The sequence below is a fragment of the Marmota flaviventris genome, chromosome 13, assembly GCF_047511675.1.
Source record: "Marmota flaviventris isolate mMarFla1 chromosome 13, mMarFla1.hap1, whole genome shotgun sequence".
Lineage (NCBI taxonomy): Eukaryota > Metazoa > Chordata > Mammalia > Rodentia > Sciuridae > Marmota > Marmota flaviventris.
This window is the reverse complement of record NC_092510.1, coordinates 73,520,145-73,533,744: the sequence shown is the minus strand read 5'-3', so window position 1 is coordinate 73,533,744 and position 13,600 is coordinate 73,520,145. Positions and strand designations below refer to the sequence as shown.

The 13,600-nt window shown below is 39.3% G+C and overlaps 1 long non-coding RNA gene across 1 annotated transcript; it reads left to right on the top strand.

The window, feature by feature from the left end:
- Positions 1 to 1,042: 1,042 nt before the first annotated feature.
- Positions 1,043 to 12,541, top strand: LOC139701612 (uncharacterized). The gene is made up of 3 exons (XR_011704138.1): positions 1,043 to 1,547; positions 11,047 to 11,165; positions 11,693 to 12,541. It is a non-coding gene; the product is annotated as an uncharacterized lncRNA (long non-coding RNA).
- The last annotated feature ends 1,059 nt before the right edge of the window (positions 12,542 to 13,600 follow it).

Here is a 13,600-nt window from a genome sequence, read left to right as displayed (position 1 = left end):
TTCACTCTCTCTCTTTCTTGCCCTCACTCTCTCTCTCTCTCTCCTTCCTGGTTGCTATGTCCTGAGCTGCTTTCCTCTGTCACACCCTTCTGCCATGATGTTCTTCCTCACTCAGGCCCAGAGCAAGGGACTTTGTGTGAGTTTGTGTGTGTGTGTGTGTGTGTGTGTGTGTGTGTGAGAGAGAGAGAGAGAGAGAGAGAGAGAGAGAGAGTTTGTGGTACTGGGGATTGAACCCAGGAGCACTCAACCACTGAGCCACATCCCCAGCCTTTTTTATATTTTATTTAAAGACAGGGTCTCCCTGAGTTGCTTAGAGCCTCGCTAAATTCCTGAGGTTGGTTTTGACCTCACGATCCTCCTGCCTCAGCCTCCTGAACTGCTGGGATTACATGTGTGCTCCACCACACCTGGCCCTGCTGAGGGCTTTTTGTCTGTTTCACAGCAATAGTGAGAAAGAGAGGGCAAGAGAATGCCACAGTGGGCCAACTTGCTTTTAATCATCAACAACAACAACAACAAAAAACCCTCACTCCCATGATAACACAAATCCACTCATGAGGGCAGAACTCCCATAACCTAATCACTTCTCCCAGGTCCCACTTCTCATACTACTGCGTTAGACATCAAGTTTCCAATACAGGAACTTTGAGGAATGCATTTACTCTACAGCCAAATCTTTCTACATTTCCAAATGCCCAGGCATTTTAATTTCTATTGTCATATCAATCAAAACTCAATGCATGTAACAGTAGAATCTACTGGAACAAGTCTAGTTAACAATGGACAGCCATTTTACCCAGCAGAGGTTCACCAAACTCTGCCAGACAGAGGGGTGTGTGTGTGCTTATGTGGGTGACAAGGGTTGCATGTGTGTATGAGATGGGTTGTGGGTTTGTGTGGGTGTGTGTGTTAGAGAGAAAGAGAGGAATGGGGGTGTGTGTATGAGAGACTGGATTACATGGGTTATATGTGAATATATGTGTAAAAGAGGGGTTGTGGGTGTGTATGTGTGTGAGGCAAGGGTTTTGTGTGTTACAGAGTGACAGGAGTAAACATCAAGGATGAATAAACAACATGAATCAGCAAAAGGACTTGTTTTGGACTTTGCAGTGACTAAGTGACTTTTTAGTTGTAAACATGTTTTGGTTATAGGATGACTAGATAGTATGCCCATGTTAGATGAGTTGATGATGTAACTAGGTAGTGTGCTTATGTTAGATAAGTTAGACATAAACAAGTTTGTTGTAAACATATAGAATATATAAGCGCGAGGGAAACTCCATGTATTTGCTCACAACTAACTCTCGTCGCCTGAGAGTAAGATCGTGCAGTTGTGTGCCAGCCACCTCGTGTATTGCTTTGTGTGGTGTGCGAATAAACCAGCATTTCAAAAGGCAATCGAGTTCGTGCTTGGTGTTCGCGTACGTCGCGGTCCGGGGTCCAGTGCAGATATCCGGAAGGGAACTCCTGGTAACCAGACAAGGCTGAGAAGCTGTTCGTGACAGTTGGCGTAGTCGGCAGGATACGGAAGAAGAGCTCCGGAGCAGGTAAATATAACCCACATGGCAATGCACAATTTCTTCTACTGAAAACCTAGAATGACCGTGATCGTCCGGCGTCTAGGCTGAAGGTGGAATGAAAGGGGAGTGCCCCCACCAAAATCCTTAGGAGGACGGTGGTCCCTGTGCATGGGGTGGCTTAAGGAAAGGGTAGAAAATTGGGCACTATATAGCTGGCATCAGGGAATAAGTCAGATACCTTATAAGATAGAAACAAACGGGTTTATTGCTTGGAAAGTTCATATAGCTAAACTGAGGATCCTCTTAAAAATAGCAACATGGGCTTCAAGGAAGTAATAAAAAAATTTAGGCAGAAATGTAAAATAGGAGAACTAAAGCTCGAGCAAAAGGAATTAAAATCTCAATCGCCATGGCGAGGTATTGAAAGAATTGTTCAGGCAAAGATGCCTGAGTTCCAGAAAGGAACCACAGTTGAGGTAACATTAAGTAATCCTCAGACCGTCAAGCCCATAATGGAACGGGCTGACAAGAAAGAAATCCCGGGAATATTATGTAAAATTATAGATGATATCGATGATGACAGGCTAAGAGGCAAAAGGTTAGTAAAAGAAGCCCTTAAAAATGGAAGTAATAACCCATTTTTGAAAGACATATTGGACCAACTGGAAGCTCCTGATAAGGCCAGCATGCCAGTTTCAGTAATTAAAACATCCACACCCGGACGGGGACGCCCAGATGGGTTGGAACAAGTTATTGAAACTAGGGACTTAACTAGACCTGAAATGGTTCAGTTAAGGCAAGATTTTTCACAGAAAGGTCAGACCGACGGAGACTTTTTGTTTACAATTCATAGTAAGGGAGGCGAATCTATAAGACTCGCAGGCAAGGAAATGCAGGTGGTTAATATCCAGATAGACAATCCGAGTGTTGCGGACACTTTAGCAAAGATTATACAAGAAGAACCTGACAGGGTACGCACACTTTGGGATTGGATTGCAATAGCCTGGGCAGAGGCCATCCCACATATAGATTGGGGTGTCTTTGAAGGCCAGGTACAGTGGAAGAATCCCAGTGAAGGGATTAAGATAGTAAAGAAGTTAGCTATTTTTAGCAAAATTTATAATCAGTTTCAAGGATCCCCTTTAAGTGCTCACTTAACAGCCGCGCTTAGGAGAATAATTATAAAAGGAGCACCAGAACAGCATAGAATGATGTTGGCAACCATGCTAGCTGGAGCCAACACCCTATGGGATGTAGTTGAGTTCTTAAAGCAACATCGAGAATTACAACAAGAGCACAAAATGTCATTTCAAGCTGCAATGTCATTTCAAGCTAAAGCCCGAAACCCAGTCTGCTTTCCAACAAATGGCAACGGAAATATTAAATGCTACCAGACAAATGGGAACAGTCAATGTTTCCAGACAAAAAACTTCCGTTTGGGAGGCCCGTCTGGCCAGCGGAGCCTCCCAAGAAACAGAAATATGTTGGGAAATGGCAAAGACTGGAGAAAGGTGCGACCAGGACAAGCCTGGATACAAGGAAATGTTGCTGTAAACAACAGGCAGATAGGAAGCAGAATGAAGCCACAAAGGCCGGTGCCGCGAGGAAATCAAGTGCAGGGCCAGAGAGGAAGGTTTGGTTTAACAATGCCAAGGCTTGGAACACCCAGATGGCAAAACAGCCGGACACCCGGCCGTTCATACAATTAAAATTTATAGTTGATAATCAAGAATATACAGACTCCTTCCTGATAGATACGGGAAGCGAGGTAACAATAGTCAGAGATGATTTTGTAAATAATAAACCAGCTAAGGAAAAAGTTATAGTACAAGGAGTATCTGGACATAGGGCAGAAATGAGAAAAGAATGGGTAACATTTAAAATATATGATTTGGATTATACAATACAAGTGTTGGTAGGCAAAGTTCCACATGGAGTATTAGGAATTCAGGAAATCAGGTTATTATATGGTGAATGGTTACCTTTGAAGAGATTAAAGTGTTTTGAAACAAAAATTTTAAGTCAAGTAAAGATTGATCCAGTAAAATTGCCCCATACTCCACCAGTGTTTACTAAACAGTATCCTATTAAAGGAGGACACGAAGAGATTAGCGCCACAATAAAGGAAATGTTGGAAAAAGATATAATAGAAAAGGCATCATCATTTAAATATAACAGTCCAGTATGGCCTGTTATGAAACCTAATGGCAAGTGGAGATTGACGGTAGACTATAGGAATATAAATAAAGTAACCCCTTCTATGCCAGGTACTCTTCCAGATGTAGAGTCTATTTATGCTCAAATTAGGAATTTTTCACCTACTTGTTTTTGTGCTATAGATTTGAGTGATATGTTTTTCGCTATCCCATTAGATATTAAGAGTAGAGAATTGACTACATTCACTTGGGAATCAGTACAATATAGGTTTAAGAGGTTACCACAAGGATATAAAAATAGCCCAATTATAGCACATGTAACTTTACAAGAAACGTTAAAGGACTTTCAAGATAAAGGAACTACTAAGTTATGGTCATATGTAGATGATATATTAATTGCTGGGAAAGATATGACCGAGTTAAATAAGGTAAAGGACGAGGTAGTTACGTTATTGAAATCAAAAGGATGGTCCATCAATCCTGATAAAATTCAGGGTCCAGCCACGTCAGTTAAGTATCTGGGGGTGGTGTGGACTACAGAAGGACCTAAGGTTCCGGATGCAGTGATAAATAAGATTTTGGCTTTACAGTCACCAAAAACCAAGACGGAGGCTCAGCAGGTGATGGGCATTTTGGGATATTGGAGATTACATATTCCATATTTGCAAATGATTCTGGCTCCAATACACAGGGTATGCAGGAAAGCTGCGGACTTTGTATGGGGACCGGAACAGAAAAAGTCATTAGATTTAGCTAAGGAATATGTTCAGACATATACCCAATTGTATGTACCTCAACCTGGTGAAGAAATTATAATTGATATAATATATGCCAATGACTTTGGAAATTGGGGCATATATACTAAAAGTAATAGTCAGACTAAACCAGTTGGGTTTTACTCCAAAAGATTTCCTTTTTCCGAAAACAAGTACTCTTTCTTTGAAAAAACAGTGTGGACAGCTTATACGGCGGTACAGAGTCTAGGTTTTGTTTTAACTAATAGAGTAGTTACATTAAGAACTCAGATACCAATTTTGGATTGGGTACGAACTAAGGAGGAAGACTTTAGAGGTTTACCCATGGAACAAAAAGTGTTGAAATGGAAATGGTATTTGTTAACTATAATTAATGATGCAACAGTGTCAGGGAATAATAAGACATTAAGGTTATCAGAATTAGTTTTTGCTCAGCCTATGGTAGAAGTACCGATAGAGGTTAAACAACCAAAGACACAACCTATTGGAAAATGGGGGGCAGTTGCTTCTCATAAAAATGCATGGTTCACAGATGGATCAAGTAAAGTAGTAGGAAATATCACTAAATGGAAAGCTGTGGGTGGCATATCGACCAAGTGATAAAAAGATCTTAGTGAAGGAAGGCTCAGATGCCTCAGCACAGTTAGCAGAACTTTGTGCAGTAAAATTGGCCGTTGAACAATCTATCCATGAAAAGGAAAAGTATATACACATTTTTTCGGACTCATGGGCAGTTTGTAATGGTATTGCCATATGGTCTGCAAAGTGGAAGGAATCTGATTATAAAATTAATGGGAAAGATGTATGGGGAATACATATTTGGAAATTTCTTGCGGAGGCACCTATACATGTAAAGATAGCGCACGTTGATGCTCATACAGGACGTACAGATGAAATATCTAAATTTAATAATGTGGCAGACAAATTGAGTAAATTTGACTCCGAAGGGCTAAAATTGGTGAATAAGGCCCCTTGGAAAATATCAGATAGAACAGATACAAAGATTCGGTTGAAACGTGACCCAAATTGGCATGTAAAACTTCCTGAATTGAATGCTGATATTTCGGATGATGAGATCCGACAATTGCATAAGGAATTAGGACATATTGGAACACATGGAATGTTCCAGTGGTTTCAAGGAAGAAACATAAAAGTCACCTGGGGAGCATGTAAACGTGCGATATCTGGATGTGAATTATGCGCATCCTCGGTACAACGTTTCCGGAGGGATCCACCCCATAATAGGCCGTCACCAAGAGGATTTAATGAAAAGGTACAAATTGATTATATTGGTCCTTTGCAGAATGGAAAATATGTGTGTACTATGGTAGATTGTAGTACCGGATTGGGACATGCATGTGCAAGTAGACATGCAGATCAAAGCTCTACTATGAAAACTATTTGGAGCTGGTGTGCAGCATATGGATGTCCTTGGAATGTGACTTCTGATCAGGGTTCTCATTTTACTGGTAGAAATGTTCAGAAATTAGCTGATGTTTTAGGAATTAATTGGGATTTTCATTTGGCCTATAACCCACAAGCAGCAGGAAATATTGAAAGGTTCAATGGATTATTAAAGACTAAATTGTGGCAGATAGGACAAGATGTGCCATTTGACAAAGCAATACTGATTGCAGTTTTTGAACTTAATTCTAGGCAAAGACTGCACAGGAGATCACCCTTTGAGGAAACATTCCAAAAGGACATCGATGTGCAGGCAGACGGGGACCCAAAACCGGATAATATAAGACCATATAAGGTGTGGATACGTAACAGAAAAGATAACTCTGTGATTAAAGGTGAGATTGTATCACACGGACAAGGAAATACCCTATGGGTATCAACTGGAAAAGGGGACCTCAGATTAGTAAAAAGCCAAGATGTTGTCACTAGGTAAACGTTTGTGTGTTTTGTTTAACATATGCTTTGTTATCCTGATTGTATATTCTTGCTTGTTTTTGGGTGGATATTTTCATTGTAACGAATGGCAGACAGCTCTTTTGAATGGTTCTACTTGTTTTAATCATTCACACATTCGCAACGGTACTGACTGTACCCATATTAACGTGGACCAAACGTATCATAAATTGTTGGTACGGGATTTGCTACCCTGTTATGTACTTAATTATACACTATGTTTTTGGTAATGGCACCTAGGACTTTGTTACTTTTGCTATTTCTGCTACTTTTGCTAACCCTGCAGTTCTATTCAGTAATGGGAGATCAACCTACAACTCCCACTACTACAACTCCATATTATTTTGGTATCAGGAACATTAACCTGACCAAGTATTCTTACAAAGATTGGATCTTCAATTATATTAATTTCACTCATTCACTTCAAGAGTGTAATAATTCTTGTGCAGTAATACCACAGTATTGGAGAAGTAACAAATTCCTACAAAATTTTACTGCTATAAGATACCTGTTTTATCATAATTATGCATTTTGCCACCATTATAACAAACACTCCGCACCTAAGGAATGTGACCATTTTTGGGACATCAATACAGTTGGGGTATATAGCCCAATGTTTAGATCTAGTGCGGATGGAGGATATTCTAACAAATATGAAACTAACCCCCTCCGATGTCATCTGGTACCTGGGATTATGGATATGTGGTCTTATAAGCCACATTTTGTGTATTATTATAGGAAACTTGGAGGCAAACCTTTAGTTAAGAGCTATAATGCTACAGCAGCAGTACTTAACAATCCAAACCTTACTGTATATACTTTTGAGGAATCTACAGAAGAGGATGACTTTACATGTATAAAAGCAGCAGAAAAGGATGTTGCATCACTGCCTTTCCAGGTTTGGGTGTCCAACAAACAGAATGATTATAATTTATTTGATTATGAATATGACGAATATGACTATGATGATGGAGAAGAAAAAGGTTCTGGTGATATTACAACTACAACCCCACGAACAACTACGTTGGGGATAAATTTGTTGCCATATAATGATTCTAAGAAAATGTTGGATGAGTGGAAAAGTTTGCCTAGACATTTACAAGGAGCTAGACCATTGCCTAGATGGCCGCAAGTTTTAATTGAACCCTACGGGACAGGGTGCCCAAAAGAGTTACAGCAGTATCTAGATTCCATGAGCACTAAACAAAGGAATATGTCTATATATATTGAAGATGTGCAAAACAGAACTCATTTGAATTATACCCATTATGTTTCTTGTGTAGCGGATTTTCCTAATTTACCTATATATGGAAAGTTCGAGATCCTACAGAATCCTGATCGATCCTTAGAAATACGGAACCAATCTTATCTCACTATAGATAATTGGTGGAAAGTCAATACCTTAGGTACCGCCACTTGGCGATCACCTGTTGTGTTGACCGACCCTTTACCACAGCCATTTACCCATAACTTGGTTAAACCAGTGGCCGCGTCTCCTAAATTAAAAGATAAAATCGGATATGTTTGTATCCGTAGCATTTTTGGAGATATGCTTAACCGAACACAGGGACAAGCATTTATTGGTAGAGTTTGCTTCCCTGTTGATTCAACCTTCCTTAAGTGGTGCCAATATAGATATTATTATAAAATTGGTAATTATTCATCTGTAGCTTACAATATTCACACACAGCCCTGTAGGCTGGGTCCAGCTTACAGGACGACTGGGGTATTACATCCTGAATTTGGAATGTTTAATCACTCTGGATGGCTATTATTTGAAAACAAAACAAGGAGGTATGTTTTTAAAAATGCCAATAATGAATGGGACCTCGCAGAGATTGTGGATATCCCGAAATTGGGACAGAGAGTGCATAGTCCAGAGTTACATGATTATAAATTCACCGTGGACAAATACATTGTTAACCAGACAGTGTGGAAAAACTACACACAATACTATAATATATTTAATTGGACATGGTGTTATAATTTTAGCAGACAAAATTGTGTGCAGAATCCTCTTCATGCTGTATATTTGAATGCCTCTCATATGCATCTTGAGGTGAATAATACGTGGCATAGGTTTGATAATCAGTCCTGGCAACCTGTATTGGTTGTCACACCTAAGGATATTTTGGAAAAACACTTGTATAATGTTACATTTCTGCAGGTAGATTATACTTATAATGGATCCAAAGGAGAATCTTCAAGGTGGCCTTATTATAAAAGCCAAGATAGTACCTTTAAGTTTTATGATGATTTCTTTGGGACTTTGATTCCCGTGTTTAATCTGAGTGATGACAAAATCAGAGCGAATGTCCATAATATGTCAATCCCGATGGGAATTGATTCTAATTATGTGGACACTAAAGATGTTAGTTTGGCTATGGAAAGATCTACTTGCAGATGGTTTCCACATTCATGGCAATATGTGATTGGTATTCATAGGTCTATCATGCATAATGATTCCACGTACTATGATATCCCTCTTGATGTGAATATAACGGGAAACATTTCCAAACACTATGAAGGTGGTAACGCTGTATTAGACAATCAGCAGAAACAAACAAGGAATTATACTTTACATCCAACAGTATACTCTCTTGAATTTGTACCACCAGACTTGGATGAAGTTACTTTAGTGAATTACAAAACAGACACTTACCTGGTAGATGCTGATGACTACTGGTCATTGAAGACCGGGTGCCCTAGAGCACAGCTCTGGGATACTACAATTAGATACCACGTGGATATAGCAGATAGAAAAACTCTGAAATGGTGGTTGACACAAGGAATGGATTTCTCTACTTGGTCTAGTAAAATATATCCAGGAAAATTACCTTATTACTGGTATATGTTATTACCAGGAAGGGACAATGGATGGAATCTTTATGATATTGTAACACATGATGTTCTACATAATAATACTGATGTGTTTGATGCACATGCAGGTAATCATATTATATATAGTACAAAGATGGATATGCAGAAATGCTACATGGAACCGACCTCTTTGAATCCTTGTTTAATCGATAGAGGAGGATTTAATGAAACCAAGGGATGGGTTACTGCCCATTTCCCAAGAGCGGTCCTCTTCCCACGCAAGGAAAAGGACGGTAATTTTATGAAGACTTTAGAGGCTCCAGGATTTTTACCTTTATTACATCAGCCAGTTAGATTTTTGATACAACCACAAGTACAGCCAATTGTGTTACGATTGTCTGTTAGTGATTTGTTGAAAGGTGAAACTGTATGTCCTTCTTTTGAGTCTACTGTGTTGCCAGATTTGTTTTATTCAGTTCAAAGAAATGCAGCAGGACGAAGACCTTTGCAGTTCGCAGCGATTGGCGCTTTCCTGGCCGGAGCAGCCTTGGGGGCAGCGATCGCTGGAGCAATGACGGAGGAACTTCGAGTGGAAATTTCAGCTCTTCGAGGACTTCAGAATAAACAGAACTTTGTTATCTCACAATTATCTAAAAATCTGCACTCCGCATCTTTACTTATGGAAAGACTTTCTGCAGAACAGGAACTTTTGAAACACCATGTTGATTCACTAAGTAAGGTGATTGAGACTATGGATGCATCATGGAATGTACGTATGAAACAATTGGAGGCAACTCAGGAGTGTGAACATCTGCAAGCAACGATCACCGCGGGATTAGAAGAAATAAGACTTTTGTTTAGAACTGGCATAGGCATGGAAACTGCGTCAGCTATAACCATATTAGATCCTACAAAGGATTCTTGGTGTGAAACTGGTGTTTGCATGATTAATTTATGGCAAATGTCGACATCTAAGGTTGTAATAGGATATCCAACTAAGGCTATACCGAAGAAAATTGGTAAAGATTGGATAATACCGTTTGATAAGTTTTATTGGTTAAAATGGAACAATATGTCATATTATGTGCCTAGTGAAGCCACTTATGCTATAGGTAAAACAACTATTATAGCATATGATCTTTTCTCAGATGAACCTAGGACTTCTGATATAACTATATCTATGCCTCAGGCTACTTTGTTAGATCTTGGGAATTTTAATATGTTGTATTGTTATCCTGAACCTTACACGGTTCGACGATGGCAAAACATTTCTTATAGTGATTCTTTGAGTCTGAATGCTGGTTGTCATGTACATACTAATGTCATGATGATGGAACATATGAATCTAACTGTTAAGAAACATCTATTTAGGTCTAAGAGTTTTACTGCTACGCAAAACTTACGAGTCCTGACTCAGGTGGTTTATATGTCTAATCATACTTTTGGGTTACATTCTTTTGTACCCCAACCACCTCTGTCAGAAGAATATAAAAACATGATGAAAGCAACAGAGGCAGCTAAGTCCATTTATGCTTCATTGGGAAAGGAAATTGAGACAGTACATAATCAAACTACTGAACTTCTCCAAAGATTCTCAGGAGAAACTCATAAAGTTAAAATGTTGGTTGATTCCGGATACTTGATTCCGCGTGACTTTCAGTATACTTATGATTGTAGTTTTGTAGGTTTCTTTAGAAAATTAGTTCATGCAGATGTGAGTTGTATTATGAGATGGAATCCTTTCCATTGGATTAAGGAAGGATTGCTATATGTATGTTGTTTTGTATTATTTGTATTATGCATTAAGATTTGTTTAAAGATTAACAAGTCTGCAGGAAAGAAAACTTATATTAAAATGGATAAACTTCAACATTACAGGGACCATGAAGCGAAAGGCACTAAGAAAATTAAATCCAAGAAGGAGAAGGACGAAAAGATCGAGGAATTATTCTGAACAGTTGCACTACGCAAGTTGTCATCTTTGCATTGAATTTCATGTAAATACATGATTTTCATATAGTGCATATACACTGTTTGGTCAGGAACGTTTTTCTTTTTTATGTAGACTAGTAAGAATGCGCAGTGGACCATGGTGTCCGCTGGATAAACATCTAAAGGGTATTGTACCTTCTTTATGTGTGTTTTTAAATCATGTCTGGAATTGTATTCCTAATATTAATTCGCACTGTGATGTTTATTGTAGACATAATATACATTTGTGTGTTAAGGCTTTATTTGGATTGTTCACTGAAGTGATGAAGTCTGATCATGATTTATTAACCTTACAATCTAATGCAGGTGCTTTTTACGTTAATGGACTTATTTTGCTTAACTATAATAGATCATTATTATTTGGTGATGATTTGTTGTGTAGAATTAATTCACAATGCAGACAGAGGAATACATATGTTCCTAGATCTTTATTTGACATTTGTTTAAGAAACATTTGTAAGCCTTACTTTATTAAATTATGGACTTATGTGGATTATCATCAACACTTACCTAAGATTGGTTGATGTTATAGAATTTCTTGAGGAACTATGTCTGTGGACCAGATTGTCATCGAGAGAATATTGGGACGCAAGCGGAAGAACGACCTATGGTTCAGAAGGGACCGGATGACTCCAATCCCGATGTTCTCTGAGAAGGATGTTAATTATCCATTTATGATAGTTCACAATTTGGTGATAGATTTATTGCTAGTAAAAGATTTGGATTTGGACCTTTATTTACAATTGAAACGACTTTTCGTTCCGAGAGTGAGAGCTCCCTTTTGCTGTGAGTATCGTGCTATGCTTCATCCTTTTCTACACTCCTGTGTGGTCGGTGGCTGCATGGATGCCGTGGATTGCATTTTCCAATCTGAAGATTGGATTGGAGGGCCGCGACAGCCCATACGTTTCCCCGAGGACGGGCAACTTCCGGATGGACGACCTAAGACAGGGGACCGTACTTGTCGCTTTGATACATCGGCACCATCAGTACCATCGGCGCCTCCGTATCAAGGGGGTGGAATGACAGGAGTAAACATCAAGGATGAATAAACAACATGAATCAGCAAAAGGACTTGTTTTGGACTTTGCAGTGACTAAGTGACTTTTTAGTTGTAAACATGTTTTGGTTATAGGATGACTAGATAGTATGCCCATGTTAGATGAGTTGATGATGTAACTAGGTAGTGTGCTTATGTTAGATAAGTTAGACATAAACAAGTTTGTTGTAAACATATAGAATATATAAGCGCGAGGGAAACTCCATGTATTTGCTCACAACTAACTCTCGTCGCCTGAGAGTAAGATCGTGCAGTTGTGTGCCAGCCACCTCGTGTATTGCTTTGTGTGGTGTGCGAATAAACCAGCATTTCAAAAGGCAATCGAGTTCGTGCTTGGTGTTCGCGTACGTCGCGGTCCGGGGTCCAGTGCAGATATCCGGAAGGGAACTCCTGGTAACCAGACAAGGCTGAGAAGCTGTTCGTGACACAGAGTTTGTGTATGTGACAGGTGTTGTGTATGCGTGTGTGTGTGTGTGTGTGTGTGTGAGAGAGAGAGAGAGAGAGAGAGAGAGAGAGAGAGAGAGAGAGAGACATACACCAGTGTTTAGATTCAGGACTGATGTAACCAGCTCTGTAGCGTGGGTGCACATGTGTGTTCAGGGATGAGAGAGACTGGCACATGCTGGCTAGAATGTTCTGGGATTGTAAACCATTTTATAGCATTTTTTAAGAGTTCCCAAATTGAAGCTTATAGTGAGAGAAGAAGAAAAAAAGCAACAATCTTCTGGCTTGATAGATGGGCCAAGAACAGCATGTGAAGGGAAAAAAAAAAAATGAATTTCAAAGGACATTTGTTTCACCTTTTAAGGCATACTTGGAAAATTAGCCAAAAGATGACATTTTAAGATGCTTCTCTTTTATAATGGCTGCCCAATATTAGCCTTCACCCTGCCAATGAGCACATTCAGGAGATAAAACCATCAACCCAGAAAAATACCAACTGTCAGAAGGGACTGACACATGGCAACCCCAGTCAGTTCAGGCACAGAACACCCCCAAATCACTTTCCTTTGCCTTGTGATTTTCTTTTTGCCATCCTTAAAATATTTAGAATATGTCCATTTTTACAAGTGCTTCCGTCCTCACCAATACAGGTCACATAGAACAACCCCCTTTGTTTGTATGAAAACTCACTCAGCTGGTTCTTTCCCAATAAAAGCAGTGCACACTTGTCCTCCCTTCGTACGTCCCTAATTCTATCAATAAACTCTAACAGGATTACTCCTGTGTTTCATCTCCCAAAGCCTTTTCCCACTAATTCATTGGAGGATTGCTAGTTCACACTATTTCAAGAGTCCAGATAATTGATTGATGCTGACTGGTATTATCCCATCTCTAGAGAAAATTGAACAAAAAGAAATGGAATTAAATCACATCTCG